Raw genomic sequence first — 21,726 nt, 5'->3', positions numbered from 1 at the left:
AGAAGAATTCGTCAATTGTGGTGCAGAAAAAAGGTATCTTCCATAGGGAAACATTAGTAATAAACAGTGTATACAACCGAAAGTAAAAACTCGGTTTAGGAAGATTCACATGCCAGCAGTTCAGTCTTCCTTCTCGTCAGCTCCGCCTGTATACAGGGTGTTACAAAAAAGTACAGCCAAACTTTCAGGAAACATTCCTCACCCACAAATAAAGAAAAGATGTTATGTGGATATGTGTCCGGAAACGCTTAATTTCCATGTTAGAGCTCATTTTAGTTTCGTCCACCTACGGTCAATGGAGCACGTTGTCATGGTTTCATACGGGATACTCTACCTGTGCTGCTAGAACATGTGCCTTTACAAGTACGTCACAACATGTGGTCCATGCACGATGGAGCTCCTGCACATTTCAGTCGAAGTGTTCGTACGCTTCTCAACAACAGATTCGGTGACCGATGGATTGCTAGAGGCGGATCAATTCCATGGCCTCCACGCTCTCCTGACCTCAACCCTCTTGACTTTCATTTATGGGGACATTTGAAAGCTCTTGTCTACGCAACCCCGGTACCAAATGTAGAGACTCTTCGTGCTCGTATTGTGGACGGTTGTGATACAATACGCCATTCTCCAGGGCTGCATCAGCGCATCAGCGATTCCATGCCACGGAGGGTGGATGTATGTATCCTCGCTAACGGAGGATATTTTGAACATTTCCTGTAACAAAGTGTTTGAAGTCACGCTGGTACGTTCTGTTGCTGTGTGTTTCCATTCCATGATTAATGTGATTTGAAGAGATGCAATAAAATGAGCTCTAACATGGAAAGTAAGCGTTTCCGGACACATGTCCACATAACATATTTTCTTTCTTTGTGTGTGAGGAATGTTTCCTGAAAGTTTGGCCGTACCTTTTTGTAACACCCTGTATAAAAGAAGCGATGAACGAAATAAAAGGAAACATCAGAACAGGGAGTTAATATCAGGCCGAAAGGATGTCAATGACGACTTCCAAACGTAATTGCAGCACTTATTCGAACTTCTGGTATCATTCTGTGGACATTAATTATGTATATTTATGTACAATACATAACGTTTACTGAACAGAAAATTACTGAGAACAGAAAATCACATAGAGTTGAAGAGACATACGGTTTTTACCATCCAAATCGTCAAAGACAAAGCCAGTGAGCTGCAGTTTGTTCTCGCTTCTATAAGATACAATATGGGAATCACTATTTAGAGCGTAAGAATTTTCAGCTCGTAGCACAGAAACTCAGAGTACGTAGTGAGCGACCTCAAAGTCTCTCATCTAATTTTTGCCGTGTCGTCCGAACAAGGCAGCCAGGACAAAAGCACCACAGGCGGAAAGATGTGAGCTGGTGTCATTGCCATAGAGACTCGCCACTTACGTGATTTCCACCAGCGTTACGGGCGGCACTGAGGATGAAGATATCGACTTCGCCTCGGTCAATTGCCGACCGAGTACAATCCTCCAGTGACCGGACGATAACGCACAAAAGCCTCTCGGAAGATAGAAGAGCAGCGCTCGTGCACTTGGTTATAGATCATCGTCCAGGGCTGACTTAGACAGGGAACGTCGTTTAGTGAAACCTCAGAAGTGAACAGACAGTTGTTGTAAATTGCATTTGATACCTACTGTGAAGTTTTCCTACGATGAGTTGAACTTAGCCATGGAGGGTCTTTTTGAGTTATATTACATGCGAGTTATATTACATGCAGTGTTGCAGACTTAATCATTCAACAAGTCACAAGGATAAGTTAACCTTTTTTAACACATTTGTATGACTTCGTTACTAATTTGTTGGAGTGTTGTAGATCCTTCGTTCTTCTATTCGTTACCTGACCCTGGGGCAGAGGTGTGTAATAGTGGCAGGCAGAAATTGTCTTAGCGGTGTGCTGTACCAGAAGCCGTTTCACGAACTCACAAACTCGGCCCCCACAGGAGTAGCGACGAGGCCTTTACAAAACTGGCGACGAGGGTTTACAAAACTTTTGATGCCCATCGGTGCTTGACAGTTTCTCATAACTATTATGGCTACGTACAGAATAGACTACCATCTGTACATTTCCGATATTTTACTGAAGTCCATAGCACAGAATCTTCTCCCAACTGTAACTCAACTTGACTGTCTGAATTCATACTACCGACGACTAATAGTAAGTGACCATTATTTCCCTTTTAATCCGTGGTAGGTCATTTCGTACTCCTCGGATGACGTAGGAACTTCCTTCTCCCTGTCCCCCCCCCCCCCCCTTAGACGACGGTCTAAATGACTTGTTAACATCTGCAAAATTGCTGCTTCTTCAGTCTTGCACGCAGTTCTCTGTGACCTGTGACTGATGGGTACACGACTATTCACTCGTAGTGATGCCCGTAACGTGTTGCCTCCGATTAATAGCCGGCTGCTGTGGCCCAGCGGATCTGGGCGCTTCAGTCCGGAACCGCGCTGCTGCTGCTACGGTCGCAGGTTCGAATCCTGCCTCGGGCATAGATGTGTGTGATGTCCTTAGTTTATTTATGTTTAAGTAGTTCTAAGTCTAGGGGACTGATGACCTTAGATGTTAAGTTCCATAGTGCTTAGAGCCACTTGAACCATTTTTCTGATTCAACAACCTTGTTTTTATCTGTTGCTGCTTGACACTGACTGACAAGCGAAAGAAATTAGTATGCGTTAGTATTGTACATGATACACATTAATATTTGGCTGTTTACCTATATATGACAGAGCAGGAGGAAATAACAAGCTATGACGCCCCGTTCCTCACCTCCTCACACACACACACACACACACACACACACACACACCGAAACTCCACCCTGGAACCGCGCACCTGGGCGCTTGGTTTAAGTGCCATTGTACCTCTGAGAGGGTTATTACATTTTATTTCACAGTGATTGTCCTTTTTTTTCAGGTAAATATCCGCCCAGCGACATGGAACTCAACCCGGCGCGGCTCCACCCTAGTGTCGAGTCTGCCCCAGATGCGACACTCACAGGTAAAGCAGTGCTTGTTTTGTAGTGAAGCTGGTTGTGGTGCTGTCTACAAACAGACTTTTCTTCTTTATTACCCACGACACCGAAAATTCTTCTATGACCATCTACTTTGCGATTCACTGTGAAGAGCGTGACGCAACGCATTAATGTTTGTTTCCGTTCCATTCACGGATGTAGCGGGAGAAGAACAAAAGCTGAGACTCCTCTGTGAGAGCTGCTAATTGCCTAATTTTATCTGCACGATCTCTTCCGGGGAAAGATGCCTATGGGGCCGCATAATGTTCGTACTTTCTGTCCCGATCGACGGTTCTGAGGTTTCCAAACATGTTTTCGCAAGGTCAATAGCGTCCTTGTTCGAGTGACTACCAATTACAATGTTTCAACATTTCCGTTGCATTCTATCGTCAGTCAAACAGGCATGTGAGCAATCGCATTCGTTGTATACCGTCAATGGCCCGCTATTGCTCTGATATGACAATGGCCCTTTACGTCTGAGCAGTATTCAGATAAATGTAAATGTCGTGTGACGAGGGCCTCCCGTCGGGTAGACCGTTCGCCTGGTGCAAGTCTTTCGATTTGACGCCACTTCGGCGACTTGCGCGTCGACGGGGATGAAATGATGATGATTAGGACAACACAACACCCAGTCCCTGAGCGGAGCAAATCTCCGACCCAGCCGGGAATCGAACCCGGGACCTTAGGATTGACATTCTGTCGCGCTGACCACTCAGCTACCGGGGGCGGACAGTAATCAGATATAAGAGGTTAAAGTGTTTGGTACAGAATCTCTTTTGTAGGAGCACTGCAGCTTCTTAGTACCCAACCAGTCAATCGTAACCGACTGTTTGTTTTACCAAAGTTGAATTTATGACATAGTCGACTGGAACTGTAACTAACTAATACTATAGTGTGACATGTGACCTTGACTGGGCCGGCCGAAGTGGCCGTGCGGTTAAAGGCGCTACAGTCTGGGACCGCAAGACCGCTACGGTCGCAGGTTCGAATCCTGCCTCGGGCATGGATGTTTGTGATGTCCTTAGGTTAGTTAGGTTTAACTAGTTCTAAGTTCTAGGGGACTAATGACCTCAGCAGTTGAGTCCCATAGTGCTCAGAGCCATTTGAACCATTTTTGAACCTTGACTGGAGATTCGTCTGCAGACAGTGAAGTATATGTGCATCAAGGTGTGTAAATTAACATTTGCTGGCTATTAAAACTGCAGACACAGGAGGATATCAAATAACGAAATTTTACGTACTGTGCGTTTAAGGTACAGTACGTAGGAAACATGATTAATTTTGTGGGTATGGTTTCAGCAGCGTAGGATGATGTTCCGGGTGTATATGGGCACACACACGGTGCGGAATTTACTGTACAGAGCTGCCACCCCTGACAGCAACAATGGCTCTAATTTGGCTAGGAGTAGAAGCGATTGAACGGCTTAAGTTATCACACGAGGCTTCAACACTATGCGTCAGCCTCAGTGGCTGGTGAACGTTGGGGAGTCTTTCGGGAACCCATGGCCGAATGTTTCAGGGGGTGAGGGATCTGGTGAAAGTGCTGTCCAGACCTACGGTCAAGATAGAAGATAGGTCAGGACAGCACCGTCAATATGCAAACTTGCGTTACCTTTTCGAAAGATAACGACACGAAGACCTCAAAGTGTTAAGGTACTAAGCGTAAAGAAAAATCTTTAAAAATATATATTTTTTATTTATTTATTCATCACAGAGGTAAAAATTAGAACTACAGATTCTATAATAGAACAAAGAATCAGTTCCTCAGAAGCACTGGTTTTCACAATGGTATTTGGCTACTTGTAACTCGATATTACAAAGGCCACTATGTGCACACTCTTGAATCTCTACAAAAATATTTCAAGGTACCTGAAAATGCAACATAACAAATACCTCTATATAGACTTTACTATAAGATGGTGAGCATTAGGAAATCAGCAAGCCCGAGTAGTTGCTGACAAGAGCAAAAAGAGACAAATCCAAAGCAAATAAGGGGCATGAAACGTTCAGATTAACCAACGCACGGTAAGCGTGATGAGCTCGGTCCATGGCCCGACCGGTTGCTCGATTCGGTACAGATTCTAAAATATACACATAGAAAATACATTAAATGTACGTAAGATATAAACGTCAAATAGCACACGAGCCCTCATCTGTCCTAGCGGATGTAAGGGCAGACAACTGAGTCCGTTTAAGCAACAAATACTTGTGGCTAACCGAGTAGAATTTACATAACTAAATAAATTACAACATGCATATGAGGAGCCAACGGCCTTTCCACGGCGGTAACACCGGTTCCCGTCAGATTACCGAAGTTAAGCACTGTCGGGCTTGGCTACCCCTTGCATGGGTGACCGTCCGGGTCGGTACAGCCCTCTTGCCGAACGGGTTGCACTCAGACCTTGTGAGGCCAATACAAGAACTACTTGATTTAGAAGAAGCTGCTTCGGTCACGAAAAGTAACAAAGGCCGGGAGAGTGGTGTACTGACGGTATGACCCTTCATATCCACATCAGGTGGCGCCACTCCTCTGAGTATGACACGGCGGTCGATCGGTATAGTTGGGCCTCCCTGTGTGTTCGGATGAAGTAAACACATCGACCTTCTAATATTAACTGCTGTTGAAAAAATTTAAAAATACCTATACCCGGAGAGTGCACACACCAGTAGTTCAGGTAAAGACCAATCTTTGTAGTTCACTGTAAACTGACAACGAAAAGTTTTAAAGATACCTAAACCTAAAAAAATTAACGCACCGGTAGTGCAGACAAAGCAAGTCTTTCACAGACAAGATAAATTGAATCTCTCTTACAATCGAATAAATGTTTAACTCGGCACATCACTATTATCGGGATGCTGATCGACGTTAAGGGTTTAGGTCAAAACAATGAATGGCTAGCAGTAAAGGCCATATCAGCTTACGGCGAGAACATCAAACGAAGCTTAGTAGCAAAGCACAGCGGTTTTCACGGATCACGGTGAGCACTTTATAGCACACAAGAAATGATGCATCAGGCCTAGGAGAATTAAGGGCGATGAATGTGACTACGCCCACCAAGCAAGGCAGGCAGCAGGAAGCAGGCCTAGTCGAACTATCAAACGCTGCGAGCAGATCTTTACGGTTAGCAAACTTAGGCCAAGATCCAGAATTAGTGCTTTCCAAACAGTCAACCCCCAGCAAAAAGACCTCTAGCGCGAGCTCGATGTGCACATAAAATCCGCTAGAGGCGCTACAAGGGTACTACCTACCGAGACGACAGAGAAATCGTAGCTAGGTAATAAAATTCAAAGGCGGTCCGTAAGCAAAGTTTTCGATATCACCCTGTGCACACCAGGTGCTAGGCCCATTTGCCAAGGACGAATGTGCTCTGGCAATATTCTTTCTTCTCGTAGTCACTATACACCAGTTCAAAATGGTTCAAATGGCTCTGAGCACTATGGGACTCAACTGCTGAGGTCATTAGTCCCCTAGAACTTAGAACTAGTTAAACCTAACTAACTTAAGGACATCACAAACATCCATGCCCGAGGCAGGATTCGAACCTGCGACCGTAGCGGTCACTATACACCAGTACGCCCACTCTTAAACAGTATGCGCAACCAGGACATGTCGGGGAAAATGTCACGATGCCACTCCAATGTCATCGCTGGGCGCACCATTTTCGGCTCGTCTCTCCGTGCTGCCACAACGAAGGAAGTTGCAACAATGGTCGCTGTTCTGGCGGTCCGTGGTGCTCCAGACGTCGTCGCAGTGCCTTTCTGGTTAGCTGGCTAACAGAAAACAAGCACTTTAAGCCTGAATTCACGACATCTTTACCTGGGAACCAGTAGCTTTCTGTTGACAAGGAAACAGCAAAATAATATATTACGCACTTTGGATTTCCAAAAGATCTGTGTTTACATACTAGGCTGTGCCATTCTCAAATAGTATGGAAATGTAGCAGTGGTAGTAGACGCATAGAGAAACCCAGTTAATAAAGCATATAACGTTCCATCATTTTCAACAGACTATAGTTGTATGTATCTACTCGACGAATTTTTCCCATCACTTGCAACACATCTTTCCTCCAGCGATCTATGACAGACTGATGCTTGAAGACAAGCAAATGCTTTCGCATTATGTAGAATCGTATCAGTATCCCATCAAGTCTTGTAGCCGTTCCCCCGTTCGACGATTTCATAAGATTTTTTGAGGGTCGTGGTGCCTTATTTCGATATTTACAGCTGGTACACACTTCTGGCGTAAGGTTGCCTGAGAGTGGAAGGACCGAGCAAAATAGGAATTGAACATCACTCATGTCTAGATTTTTATCAACACTTCTCAACAAAAGTAGCTTTACCAATTGTGTCAACAGGACCTAGACATATTAAGACAAAACCATCCATTTAGATAAAACAGTTTAAGAACAATGACTGATATTCAATAAAACAATCTCTTCAAATAGTCTTTCCCTTTCTTAAAAGGACAATTAAGTTCAAAACTCAAGAATGCAACAAATAACAGTATTTTATAATATGAAAGGAAAACAGTCTTCAAAAAAGGCAGGCAATAAACATCTTTAGAATGTATTTGACTAAAGTATAAGAAATAATTCAGGTTTACCTAATAGAACTGCATTAGAAGGGACCCAAAACAATTAAAGCTGCTTGATATGAAACCACCACGCATCGGGCAATGTGGTCCGGTCGAATGTACTTAGGGTACGCCCGATATGGTGCTTACCGCACTCCTTCTTTTTTAAGCAACCAGTGTGTACACGCCACTAGTCACAAACTTAGTGACAGCCTGATGAACAGAGAAGTAACTTTTAAGTAAAAAGAGTAAACACTCAAGTCATCAGATTACATGCTGACTGAGTACAGAAAACAGTAGTGGTAAGTCACTAAAAGATGATAAGGCACATGGACAAGGCAACCACCCCTACTTACATCTGATTGTATAGAAGTTCAGCGGACATCCGAGATTCAGCTTCAGTCACGCCACGAGACGGAAATGGTAAACACTTCATCATCGCGCAGGACTGAAAACATAGGTGGAACGGAGATGCGAGTGACTGGCTGGTGAACCTCACCTACGTTAAAAACAGGCTTGACTTGGAAGTATAGTCCACCAAAATACATGCAACAAGATTTGCCCCGTAAGACACAAAGCTTGTGCGTTCCAAGTAAGTAGAAAAAGAACCAGTTTTGAGCATGGCTGTCTTTCAGCAACCATATGTAAGTTTCAACGGAGAAATGACACAGCCAACCAACGCAAATAATTGTTTAATACATTTACCTAGGTTTCGACACGTCTAAAGATGTCTTCTCAGAATGAAAATTTAGAAGGCGTTTAAAAAATACATAGAAAAATAAGATTGTCCACAAAATTAACCAGGATGAACAATGTCATAACGTAGAAAGGTTACTTATGTAAAGTTACATTTGCGAGAATGCAATAGCCAAAGTTTAGAGCATACATGTTCAAGTGAAAACTTAATAACGTTCCAGATTTTAGTAGCTATACATTGCAAGGAACATCATCAGACTGAGCGGCCCAATGGCTCACATTGCTGCTACGAAAACAAGACACAAATTGCGACTTAGCAATTTAGTGCACAACATACGAGACAAAAAAAAGAAAAACTGTTTCGAAAGTCATGAATAATGGCACATTGAACGTAAAAATTTACATAACCGCATGCAGTCCAAAACCCCAGTTAAATCAGAACTATTACCAAACTGCAGCTATTATCTTTTCATTAGAGCGACACGTTCCTCACATCGCCTGGCCAGACACAGGAACAGGTAGCAACAAGAACAGGAGGCAGAACCGAGTCGGATATAGAGGCAACAAGACACAAACAGGCACAGGAACCGAACCAGTCACAATTATCACGCTCACGGCAGGGAGCAAGATCAGTCTTTACGAATACCACGTGGTCTCGCCACCAAAGTAACGAACTAAAAGCAGCTCACCGAGCATCCAAAGCCGCTGTACGGTGACCGTGAAAAAACTTGGAGTCGTCCGTGTCCGGAAGATGCTCAGTCAGACAAACTCGGAAGTGACATGGTTGGTAGAACAAACAGCCAGCCCGTTTTCCCGCAGACCTGAGCTGGCCGCGCTACTTCACGGCTTCAGCACCACTCGCGGCAAATGTGCCACGCCCCCTTCACGCCAAAGATCGTGTTCCAGGAGACGTGGCGCGAGTTGTCGGAAGAGCAACGGTTCAACAGCTGCACGCATGCAGCAAACTACTGCTGAGTATGTGCCACAGGCTACTTCCCACCGTACCACGAACGAGGGATTGTTCTCGTTCCAAACGCTTATGGAGAGCGGGAAGAATGAGTTATTAAATGTCTCTGCGCACGCTGCAATCTTTCTGATCTTGCCTTCATCATCCCTAAGTGAACGATTGTGAGTAGACTTCCACGAGATAATTGCCATTTTTGTTCCACTGCTGGGCAATTCACTTTGAGTGAATCTCTCCCGCGCATCAGACAAATCTGTGACCATTCCTACACTGCGAGCAAAATCCCGTGGCCGCCACATGCGCAGTCGGCTGGGGAAGTGTGTGGAGAGCGGCGGTCTAAAAAGAATTCCCCCGAAAATGCAGCGATTTATTTTCGACTGGCTTTTAAACCATTTGTAACTTTCAGAAAAGTGTCATTTTGGGTATACGATAGATCGCACAAAACTAAAGGCTGTCAAATCAAATGTGTTCAAATGTGTGTGAAATCTTATGGGACTTAACTGCTAAGGTCATCAGTCCCTATGCTTACACACTTCTTAACCTAAATTATCCTAAGGACAAACACACACACACCCATGCCCGAGGGAGCAATCGGACCTCCGCCGGGATCAGCCGCGTAGTCCATGACTGCAGCGCCTCAGACCGCTCGGCTAATCCCGCCCGGCTAAGGGCTGTCCATCTACATCTACATCTATACTCCGCAAGCCACCTGACGGTGTGTGACGGAGGGTTCCTTCAGTATCTCTATCGGTTCTCCCTTCTATTCCAGTCTCGTATTGTTCGTGGAAAGAAGGATTGTCGGTAAGCTTCTGTGTGGGCTCTAATCTTTCTGATTTTATCCTCATGGTCTCTTCGCGAGATATACGTAGGAGGGAGCAATATACTGCTTGACTCTTCGGTGAATGTATGTTCTCGAAACTTTAACAAAAGCCCGTAGCGAGCTACTGAGCGTCTCTCCTGCAGAGTCTTCCACTAGAGTTTATCTACCATCTCCGTAACGCTTTCGCGATTACTAAATGATCCTGTAACGAAGCGCGCTGCTCTCCGTTGGATCTTCTCTATCTCTTCTATCAACCCTATCTGGTACGGATCCCACACTGATGAGCAGTATTCAAGCAGTGGGCGAACAAGCGTACTGTAACCTACTTCCTTTGTTTTCGAATTTCATTTCCTTAGGATTCTTCCAATGAATCAGTCTGGCATCTGCTTTACCGACGATCAACTTTACATGATCATTCCATTTTAAATCACTCCTAATGCGTACTCCCAGATAATTTATGGAATTAACTGCTTCCAGTTGCTGACCTGCTATTTTGTAGCTAAATGATAAGGGATCTATCTTTCTATGTATTCGCAGCAGATTACACTTGTCTACATTGAGATTTTCAGTTGCCATTCCCTGCACCATGCGTCAATTCGCTGCAGATCCTCCTGCATTTCAGTACAATATTCCATTGTTACAACCTCTCGACACACCACAGCATCATCTGCAAAAAGACTCGGTGAACTTCTGATGTCATCCACAAGGTCATTTATGTATATTTTGAATAGCAACGGTCCTATGACACTCCCCTGCGGCACACCTGAAATCACTCTTACTTCGGAAGACTTCTCTCCATTGAGAATGACATGCTGCGTTCTGTTATCTAGGAACTCTTCAATCCAATCACACAATTGGTCTGATAGTCCATATGCTCTTACTTTGTTCATTAAACGACTGTGGGGAACTGTATCGAACGCCTTGCGGAAGTCAAGAAACACGGCATCTACCTGTGAACCCGTGTCTATGGGTTTCTGAGTCTCGTGGACGAACAGCGCGAGCTGGGTTTCACACGACCGTCTTTTTCGAAACCCATGCTGATTCCTACAGAGTAGATTTCTAGACTCCAGAAAAGTCATTATACTCGAACATAATACGTGTTCCAAAATTCTACAACTGATCGACGTTAGAGATATAGGTCTATAGTTCTGCACATCTTTCGACGTCCCTTCTTGAAAACGGGGATGACTTGTGCCCTTTTCCAATCCTTTGGAACGCTACGCTCTTATAGAGACCTACGGTACACGACTGCAAGAAGGGGGACAAGTTCCTTCGCGTACTCTGTGTAAAATCGAACTGGTATCCCATCAGGTTCAGCGGCCTTTCCTCTTTTGAGCGATTTTAATTGTTTCTCTATCCCTCCGTCGTCTATTTCGATATCTACCATTTTGTCATCTGTGCGACAGTCTAGAGAAGGACCTACAGTGCAGTCTTCCTCTGTGAAACAGCTTTGGAAAAAGACATTTAGTATTTCGGCCTTTAGTCTGTCATCCTCTGTTTCAGTACCATTTTGGTCACAGAGTGTCTGGACATTTTGTTTTGATCCACCTACCGCTTTGACATAAGACCAAAATTTCTTAGGATTTTCTGCCAAGTCAGTACATAGAACTTTACTTTCGAATTCATTGAACGCCTCTCGCATAGCCCTCCTCACACTACACTTCGCTTCGCGTAATTTTTGTTTGTCTGCAAGGCTTTGGCTATGTTTATGTTTGCTGTGAAGTTCCCTTTGCTTCCGCAGCAGTTTTCTAACTCGGTTGTTGTACAACGGTGGCTCTTTTCCATCTCTTACGATCTTGCTTGGCACATACTCATCTAACGCATAATGTACGATGGTTTTGAACTTTGTCCACTGATCCTCAACACTATCTGTACTTGAGACAAAACTTTTGTGTTGAGCCGTCAGGTACTCTGTAATTTGCTTTTTGTCACTTTTGCTAAACAGAAAAATCTTCCTACCTTTTTTAATATTTCTATTTACGGCTGAAATCATCGATGCAGTAACCGCTTTATGATCGCTGATTCCCTGTTCTGCGTTAACTGTTACAAATAGTTCGGGTCTGTTTGTCACCAGAAGGTCTAATATATTATCGCCACGAGTCAGTTCTCTGTTTAACTGCTCAAGGTAGTTTTCAGATATAGCACTTAAAAAAATTTCACTGGATTCTTTGTCCCTGCCACCCGTTTTGAACGTTTGAGTCTCCCAGTCTATATCCGGCAAATTAAAATCTCCACCCAGAACTATAACATGGTAGTATGGACTAAATACATAGGACAACAGTTACGAGCAACTTAAATTGGAAAGACCACATAGATAATATTGTGGGGAAGGCGAAAAAAAGACTGCGCTTTGTTGGCAGAACACTTAGAAGATGCGACAAACCCACTAAAGAGACAGCCTGCATTACACTTGTCCGTCCTCTGCTGGAATATTGCTGCGTGGTATGGGATCCTTACCAGGTCCTATTGACGGAGGACATCGAAAAAGTGCAAAGAATGGCAGCTCGTTTCGTGTTGTCGCGCAATAGCGGTGAGAGTGTAACTGATATGATACGCGAGTTGGGGCGGCAGTCACTGGAACAAAGGCGGTTTTCTTGCGGCGAGATCTATTTACGAAATTTCAATCGCCAACTTTCTCTTCCGAAGGCGTAAATATTTTGTTGACACTCACCTACGTAGGGAGAAATGATCATAATAATAAAATAAGAGCAATCAGAGCTCGAACGGAAAGATTTAGGTGTTCCTTTTTTCCAAGCGCCATTCGAGAGTGGAATGGTAGAGAAGTAATATGAAAATGGTTCGATGAACCCTCTGTCAGGCACTTAAGTGTGAATTGCAGAGTAACCATGCAGATTTAGATGTAGATGTAGAGGGGAATTTTGAGTAAAACCTACACATTTCTCTGGTTGCCATGTCAAAATGTGCTTCTCTTGCCAAACCGCAGCGGAGTTTACACTGTTATCACCTCAAAACAGGTTTTGTTGATACAACTGCGAGGGTGGTTTATTAATTTTATTAAGTGAGGAACTAAGGAAAAGTAAAGTCAGTAACTTATGAGAAAGCACATCCTCGTTACAAAAGACTTGTAATGTCTTCACATATGTTGTTCCAAATCCCATAGCATTTCTCGTTTCACCACCTATCGATGGCCCTTAAAAATTACATTCTTTCACCAGAAAAGTCTGTAGTTATTGGAACAACACAGTAGATAATGAAGTTTTACACAACAACGATTTGGTAAAACACCCTCCTGTTCGCGTGCTATCATTGACAAATTCTCATTCCGATAACTGAAAGTATGAGGAGAGGTGTGGTATTTCACTCTAACCTTATCGCTGGCGCAGCGCGGTCGCAAATGAGTGTGCTACATCAGATCAGTTTTCTCGAGACTGGTGACCATTACCCAAGTCTAAAGAAGAATTCAGTATTTTAGCTAAATTTCTTAAGCGACAAAATATTATGTAACATACACCAAACGCAAAATCTATTTTTGATTGTACACATTTCCGAATTCCGCCCAGTATCTTACTTTCACTTACATATCACAATAACTATGATAGTTAACGAAGTGATGGGCACATCATGATGAACTTGACATATGAAGCTCTAAGTAACGCAAAAATGAATTTTTTTACCAAGTAGTTTCTGCAAAACTGTTTGAGAAAGACTGCAGGGTGCGCGGTTCGATTCTATCACCGCTGACTGGCCGAAAGGTGGAAAACACTTATCGGCCTCGCCTTCCAAACAAACTAATAAACTCGCCCATCGCTTTGGACGAAAACTGACCAATGCGTATCGTCCATCATGTCATGCGTGAGCTATGGCGCCATTCCTTCAATATCCTGTGTCCGTCCTATGTGGTATGGGCCACACATCCTTGAGGAATATTTGAGGGTCGTCTACACGGTTGTTCTGTCGAGAATAACGTTTGGAGACTACTTTTTCCCAGAATCCTGGAAATGGACCAATGTCTACCACACACCTTACCTATGACAGAGACTAAGTGATCGTTCTGCCACATATCTGTACAGCTTGTTACATCCAATTATTTGTATGACTGACTCATTGATGATGTCGTCGTCACGGGATCGTGTATTTCAATGTTTTCCGATATCCGGAGTGTACTGTAGGGTTTGGGTGGAGTAGCGCTCAGGCTGGCTGTTGTGCAGGTTTGGGCTCAGTTTATCAACTGATATCTTCTTGACAACAGAGCAACGTCAATTTAACAAAATTTAATTTGTAGCCGAGTATAATTCTACAGAACAGCAGAAACAAGAGAATAACGATGAAACAGAATTGAAATCAGTTTTGTCCCAGCACACAAAAATAATTGCAATATACGGCTCTTGGGCACAGCAAGCAAAGACAATAAATATAGCTTTATAGTTCCAGTAATTAATTACTGGATACTAAGAAACCGCTCAGATATATTTAAGACCACCCACACAGCACAAAACGAAATACTGGTCTACAGTTACGCCTGTGAATAACCAGTCAATGCGGCTACCGGCTATATGCAATGATGAGTCAAAACTTTATGGCCACTTTCTTAAAGGCTAGTTTGTCCATCTTTGGAACGATGTACACAGCTGATTCTGCGTATCAGCGATCCCACAATTTGTTGGTGGGTTTGTGGAGTTATCTGGCAATAGATTTTTACGCACAAGTCATGAAATTAACGTAAATAACGGGACGGTGATTTGCGTACGCGGTGCCGGTAGCGACTCAGATGTGTTCCATAGGATTCACATCGGGCGAATTTCGTCGCCGAAACATCAGCGTGAGTTTGCTATAATGTTCCCCAAACCACTGTAGCACTGTTGTGGCTCAGAAAATGTTCCAATATTTGTGAATTCCTAAGGGACCAAACTGCTGAGGTCATCGGTCCCTTGACTTACACAATACTTAAACTAACTTGTGCTAAGAACAACATGCACACCCATGCCCGATGGAGAACTCAAACCTCAGGGAGGGAGTGGGGGGGGGGGGGGGGGCGTAGCTCAATTTGTGACATGGCGCCTCAAACCGCGCGGCCACTCCGCACGGCTCTGGCTCAGAGACACGGACAGTTATACTGCTGAAAGAGAACATCGCCGTCGGGGGAAGACATCAGGCATGAAGGACTGCAGGTGGTTCGCAGCTGTCAGCGTGTCTTCGATTACTGCCACAGGTGCCATGCAATGACAGGAAAATCTCTCCAATAGCATAATCCTGCTCCCATCAACCTGCATCCGTGGCGCGCTTCTCTTTTCGGGCTGCACTAGATGACGGAGTTTGTAGAGACGACCATCGACCTAGTGTAGCAAACACGTTTCCATTGGTCAAATCCCGATGATCCCATGCCCACTGCAATCGTAGTTGACGATGTCGTTGGGTCAACACGTGAATAAGTGCGGGTGGTTTGCTGCAGAGCTCCATGTTCAACAATGTACGATGGACGGTGTGCTCTGAAACACAGGTGCATGTACCAGTATTGTGTTGTTTCGACAGAGATGCAACAGATCATCGTCTATCCTACTTTACAGAGCAGACAAGCCTGCGAACCCCTCGTTCTTTGAAGAGTCGTGGACGTCCAACCATCTAGCGCCTAGTGGTAGTTTCACTGTCCTAACTCTTACCGTAGATGCTCACGACAGTAGCACGTGGACATTCGACCAGCTTTGCCATTTTCGAGATACTCTTTCGCTGGCTCTGCATAATAATAATATTCCGCCCCTTGTGAAAGTAGCTTAACTCAATGGATTTCCCCATTTGCAGCCCATATCTTCGCTAAGGGTGATCTCCCGTCCGTGTCGGCTCTGGTTAAATACTTTTGTTACCGCGTCACGTGCCCGCATCGCCACCAGGCGGCATCCGACGTCACGGTGGACACTGGTCACAATGTTTTGTCTTATCATTGTATGTGCAGATTATTTTTGTAGTACCTCATTGCAGCGTCTGGCTCCGTTGCGGAGCAGTCAACGCGACAGACCCTCATGCACTGGATTCGATTGCCGGTGTTGACAGGAGTTTTCCGTGGTGGGACGAGTGGACTGGGGTCCACTCAGCCTTGTGATGCCAGCTGAGGAGCTACATGATTGAGATGTAGCAGACCAGAAGTCGAAACGTCTGTAACTGCCAGGAGTGCGGTGTGCTGACCCCATGCCCTCCCACGCAGCATCCCATTATGAATCACAAAGTATGACATGGCGGTCGGTCCACTATCGCATGGTTTCCAGGGCCTGATCGTGAGGTATTTGCGAAAAGTTCATGATTACTATTGATATATCTTACATTGTCTGTCTGATTGATAGGAGGTTATGCAGGACGAGTTTCCTCACTATTTTTGGAAAATAGATTTTAACGAGCGACTCACTCTGGCATCGCATGGGTAGCACACAGTATCTACATGCAGAGACTTGTCTGACGCAGCAGTTATAAATTATATGCACAAAATTTCTTTGTAAATCATTTAGATATAAACCGTATCAAAATCCGTACAGCAGTTCCTGAAATTGTCCTTAACAGAAGGACAGAAAAAAGTGGCCCCTATACACGGTACGTGTAGTTTCTGGTTTACTTCTCTGCTCTCTGAAGCTGCGGCCGCTACAGGGTGTTTCAAAAATGATCGGTATATTTGAAATGGCAATAAAAACTAAACGCGCAGCAATAGAAATACACCGTTTGTTGCAATATGCTTGGGACAACAGTACATTTTCAGGCGGACAAACTTTCGAAATTACAGTAGTTACAATTTTCAACAACAGATGGCGCTGCAAGTGATGTGAAAGATATAGAAGACAACGCAGTCTGTGGGTGCGCCATTCTGTACGTCGTCTTTCTGCTGTAAGCGTGTGCTGTTCACAATGTGCAAGTTTGCTGTAGACAACATGGTTTATTCCTTAGAACAGAGGATTTTTCTGGTGTTGGAATTCCACCGCCTAGAACACAGTGTTGTTGCAACAAGACGAAGTTTTCAACGGAGGTTTAATGTAACCAAAGGACCGAAAAGCGATACAATAAAGGATCTGTTTGAAAAATTTCAACGGACTGGGAACGTGACGGATGAACGTGCTGGAAAGGTAGGGCGACCGCGTACGGCAACCACAGAGGGCAATGCGCAGCTAGTGCAGCAGGTGATCCAACAGCGGCCTCGGGTTTCCGTTCGCCGTGTTGCAGCTGCGGTCCAAATGACGCCAACGTCCACGTATCGTCTCATGCACCAGAGTTTACACCTCTATCCATACAAAATTCAAATGCGGCAACCCCTCAGCGCCGCTACCATTGCTGCATGAGAGACATTCGCTAACGATATAGTGCACAGGATTGATGACGGCGATATGCATGTGGGCAGCATTTGGTTTACTGACGAAGCTTTTTTTTACCTGGACAGCTTCGTCAATAAACAGAACTGGCGCATATGGGGAACCGAAAAGCCCCATGTTGCAGTCCCATCGTTCCTGCATCCTCAAAAAGTACTGGTCTGGGCCGCCATTTCTTCCAAAGGAATCATTGGCCCATTTTTCAGATCCGAAACGATTACTGCATCACGCTATCTGGACATTCTTCGTGAATTTGTGGCAGTACAAACTGCCTTAGACGACATTGCGAACACCTCGTGCTTTATGCAAGATGGTACCCGGCCACATCGCACGGCCGACGTCTTTAATTTCCTGAATGAATATTTCGATGATCGTGTGATTGCTTTGGGCTATCCGAAACATACAGGAGGCGGCGTGGATTGGCCTCCCTATTCGCCAGACATGAACCCCTGTGATTTCTTTCTGTGGGGACACTTGAAAGACCAGGTGTACCGCCAGAATCCAGAAACAATTGAACAGCTGAAGCACTACATCTCATCTGCATGTGAAGCCATTCCGCCAGACACGTTGTCAAAGATTTCGGGTAATTTCATTCAGAGACTACGCCTTATTATTGCTACACATGGTGGATATGTGGAAAATATCGTACTATAGAGTTTCCCCGACCGCAGCGCCATCTGTGGTTGAAAATTGTAACTACTGTAATTTCGAAAGTTTGTCTGCCTGAAAATGTACTGTTGTCCCAAGCATATTGCAACAAACGGTGTATTTCTATCGCTGCTCGTTTAGTTTTTATTGCCGTTTCAAATATACCGGTCATTTTTGAAACACCCTGTATTTACTGCTTTTCCCACCAGATACCGCCTGCTCCGTAGCTGACAGCTCATAGCTCCCATCATTGCCACGAGACGTCACTCCAAGTACCATTAATGATGGAAAAGTTAAGAATATATAAATTACAGTCATCATTACTGTTATCCGAACGTTCCTCTTGAATTGGTCCATTAGTTATGTCTGTATCAAAATCTCCTATAATACGAGTAATTCCTGAGCTTGGCCTTCAGAAACAGAATACATGGCGGAGCACTTAAATTTATAATACGCTAAGGGTCAAAAGCCACTAGCCTTCATAATTAAAAGTACAAACACCACACTGTACTGCTATCATATCAAACCTCTGCCATTGTTCATCGTTGATTGTAATCTTTAATGAAGATATTTTCTAATGAAGATGGAGTTTTTGCTTTAAAAACGTGGCATAAAGGTGGTTGTAATTTAATATTAAATGAGTGAAATAATAAGGCTGTTTGCAATTAACACTTTTGAGGACACTGATTCTAATAAACTACTTTGTAAACAAGTACTCTTAAGCGCCCTATGTATGAAATGTAACGATAAAGATCGAAAACAATTCGAGAAAGAACGTTACAAATAAAACTGCAATGGTTGATTTACTTCAGACTGCTGCAAGTTGGTTTTGTATTAATTATGTTAGATGGGTAGTGACTTTTGGCCCACACTCTATTTCAGCTTTCTCTCTATTACTCTCCAACTGTTTCGTTACCGCCTGAAACAATTAGTTTCTCTCGTGTTTCCTGCCCCGCCCGCAGTTTTCGTATTCCTCCAACTCGCTACAGAAATGTAGCTGCACAAGCCCATTGCAAGCTGCTGGTTCCGCCACTTCCATGCAACGTGTGTGAACCATCAACAGTAGACACGGGACAGAACAGTCACCGTACGGAGGAAAATGTAGCGTGTGAACTAGCCTGGTGATGTGATTCAAACGCCACGCACCAGTAGATGACATAAGGGACTTACGCGGGAATTGTATGTGTGGTATCGATAGCTACGATGCCACGGCGTAGGTGAAAGTTCTTGAGTTGGCACTACGACAGACACCGACGACTCCCGCGTCTGACCATCCTGATTTAGGTTTTCCGTGATTTCCCTAAATCGCTCCAGGCAAATGCTGGGATGGTTTCTTTGAAAGGGCACTGCCGACTTCCTTCACCATCCTTCCCTAATCCGATGAGATAGATGACCTCGCTGTTTGGTCTCTTCCCACAAACAACCCAACACAACACCGACGACAGCGCCTCTAGCCGGCGCTGTGGAGCTCTACGAGCTCCGCTCCAGATTAACCCCATTTGATCAAGAGCAGACGGCCTAGAAACATCACTTCAACTTCAGGGGCTTTTGGCTTGCTATTGAGACCTTGTACTACTTACGGTGGGTCTAATGCTTGCTCATCATTGCAAATTTATGTAACCATTTACTAACTTATTTTTGCCTATAGTAAACATCTATAATTTGACACGCAGTACCGACGAGTTTTACCTTTTCCTGGTCCTACTCATTTCCTACATTCGCCCTACCCTTCAGTTTACAGGAGCAGACCCACGCGCCGCCTTCCAGGTGGGATACAAAAGTATGTCGCCAACGTGAATTAGTTCTATCTACATGTTTCTTGCGAAGTGTTCTACTCAGCTGTAGCCGGCCTGGGTGGCCGAGTGGTTCCAAGCGGTACAGTCTGGAACCGCGCGACTGCTACGGTCGCAGGTTCGAATCCTGCCTCGGGTATGGATGTGTGTGATGTCCTTAGGTTAGTTAGGTTTAAGTAGTTCTAAGTTCTAGGGGACTGATGACCTCAGAAGTTAAGTCCCATAGTGCTCAGAGCCATTTAAACCAACTCATCTGTAATATTGTGACCTGAGCTTAATGGAAAGATTATTTCCATTTCAGAACGATTCTTTATACTACTAAACTTTCAGATTAACGAGAGTGTAGAAAATTTCTCACTGTGTAGTAAAATTATCGTGAAGCGGAACAGAAGCAAAGGGTGTGATTTCTTTGAGAGAAGAGCCAACAAATAAATCAGAGTACGATTTTTGTTGACAATATACTGTCAGAGGCGGATAAAAAATAGATTTATACATAATGACATTCAGTAATGAAAGTAACGAGTAACGACTATTTTGTGATGGGTGTGTGTATCGACAATACCGAAAAGTTGCGGTGAAAAATTTAGTCGTTATTTTACAACCCGTAGTCACCCATACGATTAGTAGAAGAGTCTGATGTATGCTGAGACACTGCGTCCTAAGACACACGTGAGCGGCCGTAGAATGGATAGAGACGAGGCAAGCCCGGAATCCGTTTTGTGACGGCCGGCGTCGCCCAGATTGTGGCAGATGGCACTCGCGCTCCCTGACAGCTTAAGAGATTATAACAGATGGCAGCAGCTGCGTTCCGCCGGATTACGTAAACAGCGATCAATTTTAAACTGCCACGCCAAAAAAGGGCGGCGTAATACTTTACGTGGACCACGTGACGCAGTGTTATGTGCAGTGATATATAATGCCCACACATATTTTTAATAACGCGATAAACGCAGAGAGAAACAAAAATGAAGCCGTTTGCGTGCTGCGCATTCTGCTTCGGCGCTCTAGAGCGTCACGCGCAAGCTTTTGCTGTTAATATTCGGAGCGTGGTCTAATTTTTGCCTAAAGGCCTTTCAATGTCGGCCGCGCACGCGAGTGAACGAATAGGAAATGTTTCGCTTCTTTTACTTTCTGGGATACAAAAAGCTTGGGAGTACAAACGAGTTTTTATGTTTTCTATCTCTTCCTATTCGCTTACTTAATTTCCATTTATTTCATGCAGTACCACAGAGTCATAGAGGTGTAATTAATTTGGTAACGAACGGTATTATGAAGAGTAAAAGTTGTAGATAAAAAGCATGTTTAGTTAGACGGATCAAACGGATGTACAGGGTTTGACAAGAATTTGGAAACATTGCGAGAAATACAGCGTTGAACGTAAATGCAGATGGTAGCCAAGCCTGGAGGTTACGCTGCTGTATTTGACAACCATCGGCACCGGTACAATGTTCTCAATACCTTGCAAGCGTCAGTCGTGGCCAGAACAGTATTCTGTGTAGCTGTGAGTACGTTATCTCGGAGCTAAGCCAATTCCAACGTTTGAAAATTGTTGATACTTGTCTGGTGGGTGCCTCCGTAGCTAAGAAAGCGGAAGTAATTGGTATGTCAAGAGCCACTGTACCGAAACTCATACCTCATACAGTGAAAGCGGACGAAAGTGTGTCTATTGAATGGTAGTGACAGAGGGTCAGCCGGCTTGAGTGGCCGAGCGGTTCTAGGCGCTACATTCTGGAACCGCGCCACCGCTACGGTCGCAGGTTCGAATCCTCCCTCGGGCATGGATATGTGCGATGTCCTTAGGTTAGTTAGGTTTCAGTAGTTCTAAGTTCTAGGGGACTGATGACCGCAGCAGTTAAGTACCATAGTGCTCAGAGCCATTTGAACCATTTTGAACAGACGGTCT

The sequence above is a fragment of the Schistocerca piceifrons genome, chromosome 6 (assembly GCF_021461385.2).
Source record: "Schistocerca piceifrons isolate TAMUIC-IGC-003096 chromosome 6, iqSchPice1.1, whole genome shotgun sequence".
NCBI lineage: Eukaryota > Metazoa > Arthropoda > Insecta > Orthoptera > Acrididae > Schistocerca > Schistocerca piceifrons.
Note: the sequence above shows the minus strand (reverse complement) of the source record.